Below are 20,199 nucleotides of genomic sequence, written 5' to 3' on the forward strand. Positions count from 1 at the left end.
TGAACTCACGAACTATGAGATCATGACCTGAGCTGAAGTCGGATGCTTAACTGACTGAGCCACTCAGGTGTCCCCAGGAAGATTCTTTTACTTATTATTTTAAAATTATTTAAATGTTTATTTTTGAGGGAGAGAAAGAGAGAGAGACAGAGCGCGAACGGGGGAGGGGCAGAGAGAGAGAGAGGGAGACACAGAATTTGAGGCAAGCTCCAGGCTCTGAGCTGTCAGCGCAGAGCCCGACGCGGGGCTCGAACCCACGAACTGTGAGACCATGATCTGAGCCAAAGTTGGATGCTTCACCGACTGTGCCACCCAGGAGCCCCCAGAAAGATTCTCTTAAAATGTAAGTGAGATCCTGTTCCTTCCTTGCTCAGATCTCTCTAGGGCTTCCCTTCATTCTTAAAATCTCAGTCTGTGCTCTGTGGCTCTGCTCCTTGCCTGTTCTTCCCACCTTGTGGCCACCACTTGCCCCTGTCACTGGCTCCAGTCCGGCTGATCTTTTAGTTGCTGAAACACACCAAACTCGTTCCCCGCTCTACACCTCCTGTTCCCTCTGCTGGTGATGCCCTTCCCCAAATATCTGCATGGAACTCTTTGGAAGACCATCTTGGCTCAGATGTCACTTCTCAGTGATGTTTTACCTGACAATTTGGAATAAGCAAAAAAAAAAAAAAAAAAAAACAAAAAACCACCCCAAAAGTTATCGCATGCCTCCAGTAGAAAACTGTATTGTTTATAGGACACCCTTCCTGCTGATTCCCCTCATTCTATTGCCTCAGAGCTATTTTAGTGTTATAAGATGTAGATCTCCTATGGCAATGCGAGTGATTCTTGTCTTTGGACAGGCAAATCAATGGCATCGGGGCGGTTCGATTGACTTCCATCCCCTTCTGCAGAATAAGGAAGAAGCCAGTTTCGGATCTATTCGCAAATTCATTTCAACATTCCCCATCTATAAATGTGTCTGTTCTTTGATTTCTTCTTTGAACTGGTTGTAACTTCTGCCTGGTTCCCTCATTAGTAATGAGTTAAATAAAATCTCTAACACGGGTTCGTTTTCTTTATTGTCTGCACGAGAGCCACGATGTTACCTTTTTTGAAAATTACCTTTCAACACTCACCTTCCTCACCCCAAACCCTTTGTATCTCGTTGCCCTGTTTTACTTTCTTCAGAGCTGGATCATCATCTGGAATGACTTCGTTCGTGTATTTCTTTACTTGTTTTCAGTGGGTCTTTCCCTGTCTTGGTCCCTGCGTGGAGTGGGCGCTTCAAATAAACATAATGGGGGGCACCTGGGTGGCTCAGTCGGTTAAGCAACTGACTTTGGCTCAGGTCATGATCTCACGGTTCGTGGGTTCAAGCCCCGAGTCAGGCTCTGTGCCGACGGCTCAGAGCCTGGAGCCTGCTTCGGATTCTGCGTCTCCCTCTCTCTCTCTGCCCCTCCCCGGCTCATGCTCTGTCTCTCTCTGTCTCTCAAAAATAAATAAACGTTAAGAAAAAAAAAAATTAAAAAAACCCCAACAAATAAACATAACGGGTTGAATGAAGGAAAGTAGAAAACCAGCTGTATACTAGCCTTCATTCCTTTCCCTTGTCCTTCCTTTCCTGTAGGGCCGTCTGTCTAATCTGTGTTCAACCCATGCTGTTCCCACGGATCCTCCCCTGTAGGTTAAACAAGGCCAGGCCAAGCCCTGCACTTGATGTTTCTGGCAGGTAAATAAATCACGTGTTTATGGCTCGCATCAGGCTTCCGGCCTTTCCCCACTGAGCAGGTTGATAAGCAACCCGGGGAGACTGGGTAACTTCGGGAGTGAGAAAGCTTTCTGCAGAAGCGTGGATTTCATGATCTCATCCTCCCAGCAGGGAAATGGGGCTCCCGGAGTTCAAGTGCTAGAGGTCACGGTGGCTGGCTGGTGCCAGAAATAGGGTTGGGCCTGGGATCCTCTGACTCAGAGATTAGCACTGTTTCAATAATAAAAACCAGCACACGGAGCATGATGTGTGTGCCAGGCCTGCCTTCAGGGATCTGTGTCCATTCACTCATCCTTATGACAGCTTGACTTTTAGACGAGGGAACCGAGGTCCCGAGGAGAAGGTGACTAGTCTCGGGTCCCACGGCAACGAGGGGTACAGCCAGGACCTCAGCCCAGGCAGGAGAGCTCCAGAGGGTCTACACTGAGCCACCGCGCCAACTAGAAGACTCTAGAGGAGGAGCAAATACCTGTTGAACATGTATTCCGGGCCAGGCTCCCGTGCTAAGGGTTTCACCTGCATCGGCTCATGTCTTCTTGATATCCAATGGGGGAGGTGCTAGTATTCACCTGAAAGTCTCCAGAGTCCCCAACGGCACCCTTGCTTTTGACACCAGCTTCAAAGTTCAAGGGTCCTTGGGGCGCCTGGGTGGCGCAGTCGGTTAAGCGTCCGACTTCAGCCAGGTCACGATCTCGCGGTCCGTGAGTTCGAGCCCCACGTCAGGCTCTGGGCTGATGGCTCGGAGCCTGGAGCCTGTTTCCGATTCTGTGTCTCCCTCTCTCTCTGCCCCTCCCCCGTTCATGCTCTGTCTCTCTCTGTCCCAAAAATAAATTAAAACGTTGAAAAAAAAAATTAAAAAAAAAAAAAAAAAAAGTTCAAGGGTCCTCAAGACCACCCCCAGTTTACAAAAAGGACTCAGAAAACTCTGAAAAGTTGCTCTTGGGGCACCTGGGTGGCTCAGTCTGTTAAGCGTCCGACTTCGGCTCGGGGCATGATCTCACAGTCCGTGAGTTCGAGCCCCGCGTCGGGCTCTGTGCTGACAGCTCAGAGCCTGGAGCCTGCTCCTGATTCTGCGTCTCCCTCTCTCTCTGCCTCTTCCCCGCTCACGCCCTGTCTCTCTCTGTCTCTCAAAAATGAATGAACGTTAAAAAAAATTTTTAAAAGGAAAAAAAAGTTGCTCTACTCACTGTTACGGTTCATTATAGTGAAAAGATGCAGATTAAGATCAGCCCAGGGCAGAGGAGCATGGGGCAGAATCCGAAAGTATCCAGGTCCGAGCTTCTGGCTGTCCTTTTCCAGGGAGGTATGCTAACGACACTACCTTCCAGTGACAGTGTGTGACAGGTACACAGAGAGGCTCACCTGAGCCTTGGTGTCCAGAGTTTTCGCTAGGGCATAGCTGACTTAGTCTCCAGCCCCTCTAAAGGTTGAGCTGACATCACATGGTCCAAGGCGCCCTACCATACATCACATGGAGGCTTAGGCTATCTGGTGTGGCCCAAGGCTCCCACGTGAAATATTCCAAGGGCTTAGAATTTGCCTCCTGGGAACTGGGGGCGAAGGGCCAGACCTTTCCATAGGCAGGGTTAACCCTTTACTGCACATGTGCCCATTTTGCAGAAGAGGAAATGGAGTCTTCTGGATGTTAAATGGCTTGTCTGGGTCACGTAGCTAGATCCAGCATCTGAGCCCTGGCATCCCAACTCCGGGACCCCTGCATCTTGTGGTCTTCTGGGAGCTTCAGTGCCTCTGACATTGGGAGACACATTAACCCAGGAGATGAGATTTTTTTCATCTACCCATTTCTCCAGTTGTCAGAGAAGTCACATCTAGACTATATTTAATTTAAGAACTCTATCGACTCTGTGCCATTGGGGGGGGATGGGCAGGGATCTGTTTGGAAAACGTGTCACATCCAACAAGATTCTACTTCCCTTGGCCAAACCCTCACACTTGACATTGTTCCCGTGTGATTACAGAAAACTCCAGCATACTCGGGGTGAAAACACGTGTTTTTTTTTTAAATGTTTTATTTTATTTTCGAGAGAGACAGAGACAGAACGCAAGCAGGGGAGGGGCAGAGAGAGAGGGAGACAAAGAACCGGAAGCAGGCTCCAGACATCGAGCGTGTCTGCCCAGAGCCCGACGCGGGGCTCGAACCCACGAACCGTGAGATCATGACCTGAGCTGAAGTCAGACGTTCAACCAACTGAGCCACCCAGGTGCCCCCAAAACACATCTTTAACAGTTACTTATCAGGGGTCTCGCACCTTGCGCTGGGCAAAGTCTTGCAGGTTCTACGGTGAATGAGTTAGACATAATCTGGGCTTTCTCATAGAGCTTATCAGTTACGTGTTGTGGGAGGAAGGGAAGCAGATGAATCACCACACGTTATTTCCATCATTCCCCTTTTCTTGAGCATGCTAGGATCCGGCTATAGCTATTTATTGTGAAATATTTACTGAACAGTTACTACATGCCAGGCACAGGTCAATGGCAGGGCCTTGGGAACAGAGTGTGGACAGACACGGCCCTTGCCCTCCTTGAGCTCATCCTCACTTGAATGGGAGACAAGCTTATCTGCACGTACCTTCACTCAAGTGGAAGAAATACACAGAAATCCTTCTGAGCTGTTAGGTAACATAGTTCCCAACAGTGATGTAAACCGGCAAGGAAACGAACACAAGGCCAGGGTAGGTAACAGGTGGAGGTGGTCGGGGAGGGTGTTCCATGGGGGGCGACATTGAAGCTGAGACCTGCTGGATAAAGGGGAGCTGGCCGTGTGAAGAATGAGGAACAGTGTTAAGGCAGAGGGAACAGTATGGGCAGAGGACCCGAGGGAGAGAAAGACGAGTTTGGCCGGACGATGGTGATGGAAGGGACAGAGAAGTGGGTGGGGCTGCATGGGCTGGGCAAGTGTTTGGATTTTTCCCAGGGGTAGTGGGGAGCTGTTGAACCATTCTCCGAAGGGACTGGCATGATCTCACATATTCAAGATCCTTCTTGGATGCCATCTGGAGACTGGTTGGGGGTGGGGTGGCATCAGGACGCTGCAGACTGCTTCTTACCTCTAGCCTGTGCATACGCTGTGCCCTCTACCTGGAGTCCTCACCTGAGTTGCAAAGCTCCAGGGATGCCCTGGCTTGCCCCTACTCAACTTTTCGGAGTCAAGTGACCGGTAAACAAGTTCCACAGGGTCTACTCATATCTTCTAAACCGTACCAGGCTATCACATGTCTGTGCTGTGAAGATTCAGCTCAGAGTCCCCATTTTCTCTACTGACTCTCCCAGAGCTTGTGTCGACAGCGATGGCCCTGAGGCCTGCCAGAAGTCAGATGTACCTCCTGTACCAGAAGGAGAACGTTACGATGGGTTCCATATTGATTCAGGGTCATGTGTGTTCTAACACTGGCTCGATTTCTGACACTGTAATTTGTTTGGCTACGTGATGAGCTGGAAAATTATAGGAGGGATGTTTGGGCATCCGGTTCTACTGCTCTGTGACCATGGAGAAGTCGTTTTGTCTCTGGGTGACGGTAGTTATCATCGTAAGAGCCGTCACCTTTAGGCACCGCTCTCTACAACGAGCACCCTGTAAAGACCGTAGTATGCACGCATTCGAGCTTCGCATCCACCCTATGAAGTTGTCACCACCATCGTTGTTGCTGTCATTGCCATCATCACCACCATCGTCACCATCATCATCACCACCATTATCATCACCATCATCACCATCATTTCCATCATCACCACCATTGTCATCATACAATCAATTCATAGGAAGAAACTGAAACTAAGCGACCAGCACACACACACACACACATACACACACACACACACACAGAAAAGCACACACACACAGAAAAGAGGTGGGATTCATTTTTTTTTTAATTTTTTTTTTAACGTTTATTTATTTTTGAGACAGAGAAAGACAGAGCATGAACGGGGGAGGGGCAGAGAGAGAGGGAGACACAGAATCGGAAGCAGGCTCCAGGGTCTGAGCCATCGGCCCAGAGCCTGACGCGGGGCTCGAACTCACGGAGTGTGAGATCGTGACCTGAGCCGAAGTCGGACGCTTAACCGACTGAGCCACCCAGGCGCCCCAAGAGGTGGGATTCAAACCAAGGTGCCCTAACCTGTTGGGATGAGCACTGGGTGTTGTATGGAAACCAATCTGACAATACATTATAGGTATTAAAAAAACAAAACAAGGTGCTCTGACCTCAGCGCTGCGCTCTCACCATTAAGTCGCATTTCTGCTTGTCTCCCCCCGTGAAACACCACGGTTGGACTTAATGACCTCCAGGACCTTTGCCACTCAGTGTGGTCTCTGAACCAGTAGCACAGCATCACCTGAGAGCTTGACAGAATTGCCGAACCCCAGGCCCTACCTCGATGCTACTACGGAATCAGAATCTGAATTTTAAAAAGATTCCCCCAGGTGATTTGTGGCACACTGACGTCTGAGAAACCCCGCCCTAAGACGTTTGGCCTCTAACCTTCTCTGAACTAACACCTCCGCATGGGGTAAAGGGCCCCTTCTGTTATTTCTCCTCCATGCCCCTACCTAACCGGTCCATTGAAGTGAGGCTGGGCCGAGAAATTCTTCCATCCTTCTCAGAAGTGTTTTCTTGTTTGACAGATAATGTCAAGTGCCTCTGAGACTACATGGCCTGTGGATGCCCAGGAGAGATGGGGAGAGTTTGAGGCAGATGGCTGAGCAGAATTCTGCACTTGCCAGGTAGGGAACGGTTGTTGGCTGGGTAGGTCTTCGCCTAGGGAGAGATGCCTGCCCGGATGCCTCATCCCAGGTGTCCCCTGTCCCCTGCCCGGGATGCTCCTCCTCCATTTCTCACCCCTGGTTCCTTCCTGTCACTCACATCTCCGCTCAAAGGCCACCTCCCCAAGAAGCCTTCTTGACTCTCCGTCTAACATAGTCCCCGCCCACCCCCAGTCACAACCTCACCCTATTTGCCCCTCAGAACTCACCACTGTTTACAATGATCTTCTACGATTTTTTTAATAATCGTTTTTAAATTTACTTATTTATTTTGAGAGAGAAAGAGTGTGCACACGCAGGGGAGGGACAGAGAGAGACGGAGAGAGAGAATCCCGAGCAGGGATCCCACGCTGTTACCCTGTCGAACCCAACGCGGGGCCCAATCCCACACACCACGACATCATGACCCGAGCCGAAATCAAGAGTCAGACACTCAACTGACTGAGCCACCCAGGTGGGCGGCCCCCAAAATTATAATTTATGACCTTTTGTTGTCTATGCTCCCCCCCACAGAGGGTAGCTCCGGGCAGGCAAGGCCCCCATGTTTCCGGTTTATTGCTGTATCTCCAGAACCTTCTGGAGGGAACAAGAGTAGAGAGATGTGCACATTGCCCGCTTTCCTCTGTGTCCTCCACCGTGGGCACCGCAGCACAGGCCCTAGAAATACCTCTTCTCTTTTGCACAGAAAGAGATATCGAGCAGAGAGGCTTTTCGATCTCTCTCAGAGACCGGGAAAATCTCCCAGGGCCCCCTTAAGGATTTTTAGGGAAATCCTTAAAGCACTTTCTGGGACTGGTGGAGCCTAAATCTGTCCTGGGAGGGCCAGCTGCCCGATGGCCAGCCAACCCATGAAGCCTTGGGAGCGGCATTTATGTATTAAAAGGCCACTTTTCGAGGAGAAATGCCGTGGATACATTAAGCTGTCGCCTGTTCTTTGGAGAGCCATTATTAATGGAAAACAATAGATTAATAGTTTTAAAACGCTTGTTCAATAAGTAATTTTTATGGCTCTGGATAGAGCCCATTAAACATTTCTGTGTGTTATTATAAAGAAGTTTTAAGCGTAAAATCATAAAGTCAATAATCATAGAATTAGTCACAGCGGCCAGCCACAGGCCATTAGTTTTAGGCACTGTCAGAGACACCTGTGGCTTTCGCTGGAGAGTTTTCCTTTCACGGCAGTGCTTAGCAGTGCCAGGTGGGGACAGAGAAATGACGGTGCCTGCTGCCTTCCATGAACTTGAGGGGACAGCAAGCAGGTGTGAACAGCGGGATGCCAGGCAAATATTTACAAAGTGCAGACGTGAATGCAAAACTAAAATGATCCAGGTCAATTTACACATCCAGGCTGAGACACTTTATTTCCCCAGTGATCTCCTACCTTTCAGAGCCGCCCTCTGCCAGAGGCACGGCCTTGATCTCTTGCTAAAGATAGAGGTGGAGGCTGCATGCTTTTAAAAGGAACACATGTCACCAGAGAATCCCCCGCATAAAGGCTTCCAGGACTGTTTTCCGAAATAGTGTCTCCATCTTCCACCAAATACAGAATTGAGTCAAGAATTTGAAAATGAAACTGTGAGCTTAAAAAATTTTTTTTTAAATGTTTATTCTTGACAGCGAGAGAAAGAGAGAGAGAGCAGGGAAGAGGCAGTGGGGGGGGGGGTGCGGGACGCAGAATCCAAAGCAGGCTCCAGGCTCTGAGCTGTCAGCACAGAGCCCGACACCGGGCTCGAACCCACAGACGGCGAGACCATGACCTGAGCCGAAGTTGGATGTTTAACTGACTGAGCCACCCAGGTGCCCCCAAACTGTGAGCTTTTTTTTTTTTTTTTAATATTTGTTAATGTTTATTCATTTTTGAGAGACAGAGAGAGTGTGAGTGAGAGAGGGGCAGAGAGAGAGGGAGACACAGAATCGGAAGCCGGCTCCAGGCTCCGAGCCGTCAGCACAGAGCCCGACGCGGGGCTTGAACTCACAAACTGTGACCCGAAGTCGGATGCTCAACCGACTGAGCCACCCAGGCGCCCCCAAACTGTGAGCTTTTAAAAGTGACTTTAAAACAAAATCATGACAAAAGCAACACAAGATAATTACGGAAACTAGAGAAAACCCAAAGAAAACAATAAAAGGGACCCGTAATCTCTCTACCCAGAACGTGGGCCTCATTGAGAAGCTGACATTGGCACAAAGACTTGAAGGAGATGGGGGAGTGAGCCGTGCAGGTATCTAAAAGAAGGGAGCTCCAGGCAGAGGACTCAGCCAGTGCAAAGGCCCTGAGGCAGAAGGACGCCTGGCTTGCTTGCAAAAGGGCAGAGAGGCCAGGGTGGCTGGAGCGGAGGGAGGGAGGTGAGGAAGTAGAAGTGGAGGTCAGGGAGGTGAGGGGCAAATCACGTGGGGCCTTCTAGGACCTTGGCGTTTCCTCGGGGTGAAAAATGAGGGTTTGAGCAGAGGCCGGACATGATCTAACCGAGTGTGGGAAAAGATGCAAACTGCTGCTGTGTGGAGTACAGACCGTTAGGGGCTCGGGAGGTAAGGGAGATGGTTGCTACAGAAACCCAAGCCGGGGACCAGAGTGGGGAGAAGGAGTGAGCTTCTAGATATGTTTCGAAGGTAGAACCTTTAGGATTTCCTGCTGCTCTGTACCTTTTCAGCCCTGTCCTATTCCTACTGTTTTTCTCTACCCCAGATAAGGGACTTCGAGGTTTACGTCTGGGTGTCTGAGATTTCTGAGATTCCACTTGTAGAAAAGTGGCCTCTACAGGCTCAATCACACTTCTGTCCTTTGCTTATCGTAGGGACCTGGAGGGCCCCAACCACCTGAATTCTTTTCTTACCCAACGTGGCTACTTCCTGTATCTTGATCCTGACGGTGACTTTGTTTTTGTTTGCTTTTTTTAATTTATTAAAAAAATTTTTCATGTTAATTTATTTTTGAGTGAGAGAGAGAGAGAGAGAACGAGCAGGGGAGGGGCCGAGAGAGCAGACAGCAGAGAGCCCGATGAGGGGCTTGAACGCACGAACGGTGAGATCATGACCTGAGCTGAAGCCAGACACTCAACCGACTGAGCCACCCAGGCGCCCCGGTGACTTCATATTTTGAGCTCAATACTCAGCCTGCTTCGTGCAGAAGGAGGTGGGTTTGGGAAAGATCAGGCTTTGCTGAGTTCTTTTGGGAAGCTTCCACTCAGGGAGACAAAAAGACCTAAGTATGAGTGCAGAGGGCAAGAAAGGGAACATTGTATCATTATTCCTTCCTAGACACAGAGTGGGGAGAGACAGAAGAGAGGGGCCAAGCCCAGGCTCTGACCTCTCAGAGTTTGGGGCACAGACTGCCAGGCGCGTGAACCTACATCAGAGGCTGCCTCCTCCAGGAAGTCTTCCTGATAGTTGATCACCTCTGTGCCTCGAACCTGCTTCTATCGTTGCACCTGCTGCCCTGATTAATAACAAATCTCCTCCCACAGCTGTCTCTGGCTGGATCTGGGGTGCCTTGGGCGGGGTGGGAGGGGGTGGGGCATGCCCACAGCGTTGGCCTTTGGGCCTGGCACATAGTTGGTGCTTAGTCAGTGCTTAATAAAGTGAATAAGTGGTGCGGCCAGATTCGCAGAAGTTGATTGGCCTTGGCACTGACGGAGCATAAGCCTCAGGGCCCCTCACTTGCACCGGCCCCTTAGGTGCTCACAAGACCATGACTGTAAAGCTGGCAAAAGAGATTTTTATATTCTTTTTCCTAAAGAGGCCCTTCCCCCAAATTGCCTGAGCTCCAGGTGCCGCACGGCCTGGACCCTGCCCAGGGAAGGTGCAGAGAGGCGGGATTTGGGGGCTGGGGTCCGAGGGCTGGGCTGATGCCAGTCGGCGGGGGAGCGGACTCTTTTCCCTGACCGAGCCCAGAGTGTCTCCCGAGGGGGTCACGGTGGGGGGAGCGATCCCAGGACCTAACCTTTCCTTCTCTTTCTCTTCCTTTCTTCATTTGCTTCCTCTTCCCACCAACCCATTGGCTTAGTCACTGACCTACTCTGAGCCTCACCTGCCTCATCCATCAAATGGGAGCAGGGAAGCCTACTTTAGGAGTCATCTGTGGCGGTCGAGGAAGGTCAGGCATGAGCAAACACTTGGTGCCTGTCAGGGGATGTTCCGGCACAAGCTCTTGTCCTGTCTGCCCAGGCTTGGGCTTCCTGAAATCTGCAAACGTTCCCCAGCCCCGAGGGCTTCCCGGTGGGGGCTGCGCTGCGGGAACCCAGAAGCCAGACCCAGGTTCCCAGGCCCCACAGCCTCGGTCTCCCTTCCCAGCCCTCTCCCTGACACCTTCCCGGCTGCCAGCCAGTTGATGTGAACCGTACTTGCTGTGAATAGTCACTGACCTATAATTGCAGCCCTATGAACTGTGTTTTCCTCTTCCATTCGCATGCATGAATTTTGCCCTCCTTCCAGAAAGCAAAATTACAGGTTGGAAATCAGAATATTTCAAACAGGGGTGAGAAGGTTGGAGCAGAGTGTCTGCTTCATCACGAAGTGTCCAGTGTTAACGTCCAGGCTGGGCCAGGGGGGCGTCTACTGTGGGCCCACGTTCGTTCAAGTAACAGGCTCAGAGGGCCCAGGGGACACGGTGGGGCGACATCCCAGACTGGGCTTCTCTCCAAAGGCTCCTGAGCCTTCAGATGTGGTCCGGCAGAGAGGTGGCAGCTGGAGACGCACCGTGGCCTTGCTCTCCCGCAGGCATTCGTGGGCACCGGCCGGGTGCCCGGTCCCCCTGGGCTTTGTCTGAGCGAGTTGGGATGGGATGCGGCGGGGGGGGGGGGCAGGTGCGTTCAAGGTGTCTGAACTAGCTGGCACGGGGGCCAGCGGGAGCACTGGGGCTGTCACCGAAGCTGCAACATTGTGCCCTCGTGTTCTCGATTGCTCGATTGAAAAAAAAAAAAAATGGCTGGTCTGGATACCCCTTCTTGACTGGGGTGAAGTCAAGGAATTGTAGTCTTTTAGGCATAAAAGGACCTCAGATACAATCAGGTGCAGTGTCCCCACTTTAAAGACCAGGAAGTGGAGGTTCCCCCCAAGGTGAGCTCCTTCCCTGCTTTGTGGGCTCCTTGCGTCAGCTTGTCAGCTTTCTCTCTAGTCCTGCCGGAGTCTCTGTGAGCTAAACAAGACTTGGATGGGTGGGTGGTTACAAATGCAAATGCCTAGGGGGGGCCAAACCCGCCCCAGAAATGAGTGTGCCAGGCTCAGGAGGCAGCACAGAATTGTACTTGTGTCTTTATTTAGCAAATACTTTCAAGGCACCTGCTCTGTGCTGGGCACTGTTCTAACTCCTTTGCGAATATTAACTCACTGCATCTCCATAGCGATTCTGAGCAATGGGTGCTATGATTATTGCCATCCTACAGATGGGAGAATGAAGCGGAGGGATTAGGAGGCATGCGGAGGAGGCGGGCTGTGAGCCAGGCAGAGCTGTGGCGGGGCCACAGCCGAGGCGGGCACAGGCTCCCACCCTGCTCCCCCCGCCCCACCCCCCGCTCCCTCCCCCACTCAGAAAGGCAGCCTCCATTCCACCCCAGCCCCATCTGGCCAGCCTTTCCAACTTTTCACGAGAAACTGGAAATCCATAATTGTATGTGAGCTCTTCTGATGTTCAAAAGTTGACTTTAATCTTGTAAACATGAAATGGCTCCAAAAAGGTGCTGGATTTGGCCTTGGGGGGATACTGGGGTGCAAGCCCCTCTGCCTGAGAGTCAGGGAAGATGGTCCTGGGGAAGGAAAGACGAGGGAGGGGAGGGGAGAGAAGAGAAGAGGTGTTGGGAGAGAGAAGCCCTCCCTTGACGATCCCCGTTCGTTCAGGGAGCATTTATGTAGCACCTGCTATATGCCAGGCATTGCACGGGTACTAGGGGACCACATTTGAATGAGTTGTGGACCCTTGCCCCAGGAAGAGCTTGTCGCCGTGTTCCCATCTGGTCTGAATTTTAACAAGAGCGCTGTGGCAGAAGGGAGCCCCACTTCTGGGGTGCCCCCAGGCCCGGTGACCTGAACTCCTCCTGGCTTGGGGCCTGGGCTAATGGGAAGACTGCTTGGCTATTCCTCTGCCTCCCAGTCTTAAGGAGCAAGACTTTCTCTGCCCACTTGCCTGGTGTTGGTCCTCCTAAGAATCTACCCCAGGATCCCCAAGCTTTGCCCACGGGTGATGACTTTTGAAGTTTCCGGGACCGGTCACTTCTCCCCCTGCACCGGGTCTGTAATTCTGGGAGCCACCGCCAGGGGGACGGTGTGGCCAGAGTCACCGGCACCGGGCCGGGTTATTGAGAAACGCAGGACCCGCCTCTGGCCCAGGCGCCTGCTTTGCCTCCAACGGTCTGCCTTAGAAGCCGCGATGTCCAGCCTCCTTCACCAAGCGAGGTGTGGGAGCCCGCAGTGGCCCCACGTCCCAGAACATGGACACAGAGAGGTGGGCAGCAGGCACGAGAGAGAAGACGGGTCTCTGCTGCCCTGGCCCCCCTCCCCACCACCCCTTGCCCCCCCCCACTGAGAACCTCATCGAATTGACTGATTCATTCCTGGTGACTTCTGCAGCCGCTGCTTCCGTGCCTGCACCTTGAACTTGCATTAAGTTTTAATTAAAGCCGTTTCACCGGCCTTGCCCTTGGCTAAATGCAGCTGTGGGCACAGGGCACATAGATATTTAATACTCTGCCTCTCCCCGCTGAAGGCGCAGGGTGCCCAAGGGTGTACCCGAGCCGTGCCCGCTAGCAGCGATCCGCGCTCTTGCTTAAGTGTGCCCACAGGCCCCGAGCGGGAGGCCGGCAATAACTATTCATTGCCCTGGGTTAAGTGTGCCCAGGGGCACCCGTAAACTCAATGCAGTGATTAGCGATTGCTCCCAGTGAAGGCTGCCCGAGGTCCTGCGGAATGTCCTCGGCCCTAAATATAGCCTCCGCGTGGGGCCTTAAAGGGCACGGTGCCGATCGCAAGTTCCCCTCCTTCTGGAAGCAGAATCGCTTCTCTCCTTAAAGCCTGGCCTCCGAGGGCTTCCCTGCCTTATTCCAGGTTGCAGCGGAGGGACGGGACGCGGGAGTGGCGGGCGGGCTCTGGTGGGGGCCCAGGGAAACGTCGCACCCTCTTCATTGCTCTCACCACACCCCGTTCCAGCATCTCTGCTGCCCAAGTGAAGGCGGCACCTCCAAGGACAGGGAGACCCAGGGGCTCGCAGGGCGTCCTGACGGCCAAGGGGGAGCAAGGCTGGGCCACCGAGGAGACCGCGCCGGCTGGGGTCTCCTCCCACCTGCTTCTTTCTGCTATTATTATTTCCATCCTACAGATGGGAGAATGAAGGCCCAGTCTGTCCCTGCCTCTGGAGGAGTCGGGGGAGGGGGGGCTGGAGAGGGTGTTGTTGAGGCCACTCAGTCCCCTGGGGCCTCCCCTCCCCAGCTTGTCGGGGCAGGCGTTGGTCAGGTGCTGTCCGAGGGACCCTCCGTGGGTCTGTGACTCCCTCCCTGCCCAGGTCTGAAGCAAACGAAAGGGGCTGCAGCAAGGAGAGAAAAGTGGGAGAAGAGCTGGAGTGGAGGGTGAGACCATGGCTGCAACAGGGGCTCCAGGGAAGGTTCTCTGCTCTGCCCTCACCGGCACCTTCCTCCCCATCTGCGAAATGGGCAGAATGGTGCCCCCCCCATGGGGCGGCTACAGGGCTCATGGGCCGCATGGTGACCAGCCATCCCGGTCTGCCTGGGGCTTCCCTGAAAGTCCCACCGCAGGGGAACCCTCTCGGCCTGGGGTGAGTGGGTCACGCCTAAGTACGGTACCCTTGGCGTGCACGCCAGGCCTGTCGCCGCACTCTCTCCACCCTTCCTTGCTGGACCCGAGAAGGGAGGAGAAAGGGCAAGGGAGGAAAACAGGTAGGAGGGCTTGAGAGACGGCGCTGATGGGAAGCGGGTCCCGAACCGTGTCTGTGCCGTGCACACCCGCTCTTGGCCCCGCCAGCTGTGCCTGGGATCCCAGCTGCCCCCTTGGCCGGCCCCAGGGTGGCAGCTGAGGCAAGACATTTTCCCTGGGTCTGTTGACACTTGAGTCCCAGAACATAAATGATTTTCTTGTCTTAATGAGCAAACAACCCAGCCGGCAACGCTCTCTCGCCGGCGTCCTGCTGAGGTAATTGCCACGCTTATGTGCTCAGGCAGAAATGTTTACTCGCTCACCTTTGCTAACCGCTTGCCAGGAACCCTTGCTCTCTCTTTGTTCGCAGTCTCCCTGACACTGCCCCTGGGAAGCGCCAGTGGCCAGGTAGGCGGGGCGGGAGCAAAACGTTCTAGAAGGCTCTGCCAGGCCCGGCGCTCAGGGACACTCCAAGGCAGGAGGTTCTGACTTCTGTTTTCCTTTGGACGGGCCTGGTGGACAGTGCCAACTTTTTTTGGGCTCGTGTCTTGGCAGCTGAAGCTGGATGCTTTGCCTGGTGCCCTCCGGGCAGAGCCCTGAGGCCATCCGGGAGGAACTCTGAGGAAGGGTCCCGGCTTTGGGTGGGAGGCTGGCCACGAGGCTTCCGAGGTCCGTTTCATGCTATGACTCTCCCTGAAAAGTCTCCAGTGATGGGGAGCTCATTCCTTTGCGAGGCCGCCTGGTTCCACAGGGCACACGCTTCCCTCCGGCTGATCCTAAGTCGTTCTCAGCAGCCTTCTGGAAGGACCTGGCCCTTTCTCCATTTTACATCCTTTCGAGTATTTGAAGTCAGCTAGCTTTCCCTTCCTCGAGTCCGCCCCTGAATTCCTCCTGCCAGTCCTTCTAGGATGGGGTCTGGGGACTCCCTCCTGTCCGCCCCCCCCCCCACCATCCAGGCACCCACCTTTATTCAAGACCCCCATCGGTGATGTCCACGAGCACACTGCAAATGGATCGGAACACAGGACCCCGGTTATGCCTGGCTGGACGGAGTATGGGCTGCCTGGTCGGCATCCGTCGCCCGTAGGGGTAACAGCACATCCATTCTTTCTCGTGTGTGCTGCACAGCGTTCCTACTACGGGCCAGCGGCTCCTGCAAGGTGCCTGCTTCCCTCCGGTGTAAGCAGTGCAAGCATCCAGGTTGCCTTCCTCCCCGAGTGGCCTGCTGCCCTGCCTCCTGGTCCCGCCCTCCCCCCCCTTGGCCCTGTCACCTTCCCAAGTGTCCCCTTAGTGCGCCTTCTCCTGGGCCCCCTAGCGACCACGTCTCCTTGGCCTGACTGTCCTGCTTCTTCAGACCCCATGACTGCTGTTCCTTCGAGGGTTGCTCCTGGCTTCTCTGAAAGAGGCCAGGCACGGCGACCACCACTGTCATCACCCGAAGGCCAAGGCGAGACCTTCTTCCGAGGCGGGAGGTCAGTGGCGAGCGTCAGTCCCGCCAGGCTGGGGGGTGGGGGGCGGATCTCGTGGCCTAGCGCCCTCGGAGCCGCCGTTGGGGGGCAGCTACGAGGCCTCAAAGAGCAGTTTGCCGCCCCTCCGGTGCCAATTCAAAGGTCCACCTGGGAGACCGGCCAGATTTAGGCAGGCAGCTTAGAAAATTGGGCTCCATTAGCGTAAAGTGCTCCGCACGGCAGATGAGGGGCTCCTGTAATCACGCACTCAGCCCGTCCTGATCGCGGTGGCAGGAGCGTAATTATCATCTCTTTAAATAGCCCAAAGTTGCCGTGTAAGAGAAGATGGCTCACGTGACATTTGCTCGGCGCTCGGTTCCTGCTAAAAATATCCGGGCTAAATAATATTTCCTGGTGGCACTGGCGCAACGGTCCCTGACCTGAGCTGGGTGACACTTGGGGGTTTAGGCCGCAGGCCAGTCCCCCGTGGAGGGAGTTTGCTTCTGGAAGTTCAGAGGCCACTGCGGGGAGGGCGGGGGGGGGGACGCTTCTGCCTCACCAGGTGCTCAACACCTCCGAGGGTCCCCTGCCACTCTAACTGGTGAACGGCTTCTATGCCTGTTTTCTAGAAGATGCTTGCCCACCGGGTAAGACCCAGGAGCGCCCCTAAAGCCACCCTTTCTGGATTCGTCTCTCTCTCGTCCCGTCCCATCTGTGTTCCTCCCTCCTCTGGACACCTTATCCCCAGGGCCCCACCCCACTTCGCCTCTTCGTCACCCCAGCCTTGACTGTGCCTCCCTGGATTGCTTGGGACAGAGAGACTTTTGCTGTTCCGGAAGGTATGAACGTGTATGGAGTACGGGTTGGGTGTAGAGTATGGATGAAAAGCGGAATCTTCTACTTAGAGGCCTCCAAACCCGGGGTCTCTTCTCTCCTGGGAGGTCCCGTGATCGGCTCCAGGGGGCCTGAGAATAAAGACAGGAGAAGGTCTGCACCTGTCAGCAGGCCCTCTGGGGCTCTGCGATCCCTCAGTGGTTGGGAACCCGATCCAGACCCTGTACGTAATAACTACTTCGTTCAGCCTGGGGTGTCATATAGAGAGGCCTGGAACCTGGATGAGTACTTCCTACCTCTGGGAAGTTTAAATTCTAAGGAACTCTGTTTGCAACATTGGGTGGATCAAAGGCTTCATCCTGTGTGGGTAGATCAGAGAGGACTAAGACTTGACATCTGATAGAATTTTATCGTGGCCCAAAGTTCACGATGGAGCTCTGGTGATCTCCCACAGGGGAGGGGCCTCGCCAAGCCCCCAAACACCTCTTTCCTTATCCATGATGCTTGAAGCCTTTATTTGGAGATAGGTGCTTTCATTTAGCCACTGCAGAGCGGGCTTAAAACGCCCCCATGAGGAGGGCGACACACGAAATTCTTGCTAAAGTGTAAACAATTGATCGGAGCTTTGTTTCTTAAGAGCAGCTTCGGTGAGGAAGGGGCACCAGGTCGCCGAAGCTAAAGGCGGTCTCCATGGAGACATTTCTGCAGCTTCCGAGGGGCAGGCTTGCTCCTGGCATCTGCTTCCTTATGGGCCTTCCCGGATGGTGGGGTCCGTCCCTGGATCTTGGGGAGGGCCTGTTTCTTCCCTTCCAAGTAATCTCACGTCACCGATCAGGAAGCGCACTGTGCTGGCCACGGGACATCAACCCCCCACTGAGGTCCTGGAACCACCCTTTTTGTCTGCATACCTGCGAAGTGTGTATTTTTCTGTGTCCCGTGACCTTCCCCATTCCAGAGTCAGAGGCCTTACTCGACATCCCAACGCAGAGACTGGGTCTGGTCAAAGAAGGTTGCCACGTGGAGGAAATCCTGAGCTTGGTGGCAAGGGTGCTGCGGGTCCAGTTCAGCATCCGTCATGACAGCCGTCCTCGCGTCTTCTGGAAGCCCCTCCTCCTTTGGGCCACTGACGCCACATGGAATCAGAGACCTGGAAGGCGAGGCTGTGGGGCCAGCTGAAGACGGACCTTGGCCACTTGTGCCCCTGGGGCCTGACACTCCTGCCAGGGCGCCCCCCCCCCCGCCAGGAGGACGGCGGCCGTGGGGTACAGGATGTACCCGGACACGCGCAACTCACTCTTCGTCGCCCCACAGCAATGCCAGGAGGCCCAAGAAGCCTCTGGAATGCAGGCTGTCTGTAGAGTAGCCCTGGAACGGGCGAGATGGCTGCCCCCGTCCCCTGGACCGTGGAGAGCTCCTCCCAGCGTGTGGGTGAGCGAGTCACCGTGGGGGTGCGCCTGCCGGTAACAGGACACGTCACCCGAACCCTCTTTCCCTGGCCCTGTGATTCCTTCTCCTGTGAAAAGCCTTCCCTTTCTGGGCCTGCCAGGTCTCACACCTGATGCGGTAAGCGGCGTCGGGCACGCTGGCGGGAAGTGGTCCGGGAACAGGAGGGGCCTGGGAGCTGAGTGGCGATGTGGCCACGGGCCCTGGACTCAAACTGCCGGGGCGTGGGGAGGGGCACATCAACTTCTCAGCTGGTTGCAGGACCTCGGCGAGTCACTTAACCCCGCGGAGCCTCAGTGTTTTCATCTGCAGAATGGGAATACGGGTGCCCGTGGGGGAGGACGGGGTTAGGAGCTCAGCAGGGTCCCTAGCACGAGGTGATCCATTTTCATTTTGACCTGTGTGGGCTCCGCGCCTCAGCTCACTTACCAGACGGATCGGGCTCTTTGGCAAAGACGCGGCGTGGCTTCTTAATCCAGGACGAATGCTTTTCCAAGCATGGGGTGTGTCCTCTGTGCCAGGACGCCGGGACCCACGTCTTGAAAGGGGTCTTCGGTGACGGCACGGCCACCAGACAACCTGCCATTTGCAAAACCACCAGGAGCAAAGCCCATTGAAATACAGCATAAGGAAATACACATAATTCGCAAATGATGTCGATCACTTTCATCTCAGACTTCACAACTGTCCTCAATAGAAGACAGACGTGAAGGAGATTTAACACAGATGTGCAGAGTGCAAGAATGCCCCGTTACCAGGATATGATGTTTCGGTGCTGCATAAAAATGTAATTATATTCAGAACTATATTTAAAGATTAAAAGGGGGACTGCCTACCACATCTAGCCCCAAACTCAGAATTAGAAACAAAGGAAAAAAGCGGGGTGGGGGATGAGCTCTAACAGCCTGCTAAGAATGGAAATGTTTCTTGAAAGTTTTTACACATTTTGGCTGTCTTTATTTTAACAGTTTCCTGCAGCAATGACATTGATTTTTGGAAAGGGAGGGCTAGATCTTTATCTGACACATATTCACTAAGCACTTGCCTGTGGGAGGGGCCTGTATGAGGCTGGTGGGGGGGGGGGGGGGGAACAGAGGCCACCGGGTCCACAGCCCTTGCTCTCCAGCAGCGTCCAGTCTGGAAGCGGGAGGAAAGAAATGTCCAGAGAGTTATAAGGGAGGGCAGGCAGGCCTGGGGGAGAGGACAAGGACCAGATGACCTTTGCCCCTGGCCTTGAAGAGAAGGTAGATTCTCTGGTAAATAAAATACAAAAACAACTCAGCAATGGCCATAACATCTTAGGAAGACTTTTTGGCCTCTCCGGAAAGATTTACACGGGGAAAGAATGTTCTCTGCCTCATTTTATTAATTTAATATCAGCAGCCAGAATGAATCTCCCCTCTCCCTGGCTCCCAGCATACCTTCCCTGCACCTCCCCTGTAGCTTCTAGGTGTTTCTATGCTTGTTACGGTTATCGGTGCACAATCCTGTGTCTCCCTCTCGTATGGGAACTCTCTGAGGTCAAGGACTGTGTCCTGTTCAGCATTTTATCCTTCATGGGACTACCACACCGCCTTCCCCTTGGTAAGCACTTAATAGATGCCCGTTGGACTATGTTTTCACCAGGAATTTTAAAAACACCGTTTCAGACAAAGAACATTTCTCTGTGAAAATATATGACTAATGAGCTGGAATATTAATGTACCAGGATTGCCTAAGCCCTCAGTGGTTACAGAGTCTTTTCCATTCCCGCCCCCCCCACCCCCTCCAGAGTGAAATATAGGAGAAATCCTCATTATTTAATATCACAGATGTCAAGGGCAGTGGAAGCAATGGGCTGTCCAGCTTGGAGAAGAGAAACCAGGAGGGTGGTTAAGAGAAAGCTGTTTGACATTTTAAAGCAGAGGTTCTGACAAAAATGCCTCTAGGGGTCAGGCAGGGAGTATAAATGAGTGAGGGGAAGAGAGCCGGTGGCCCAGGTGACAGTGCTGAAGGCCAGGGAGAGGACACTGGTGGAAATGCCGGTGAGCGGGCAGACCCCGGGCCCCGCTAAAGAGAGGAAGTAGTTCTTAGCTGCAGCCCAT

Source organism: Panthera uncia, assembly GCF_023721935.1.
Source record: "Panthera uncia isolate 11264 chromosome C1 unlocalized genomic scaffold, Puncia_PCG_1.0 HiC_scaffold_4, whole genome shotgun sequence".
Lineage (NCBI taxonomy): Eukaryota > Metazoa > Chordata > Mammalia > Carnivora > Felidae > Panthera > Panthera uncia.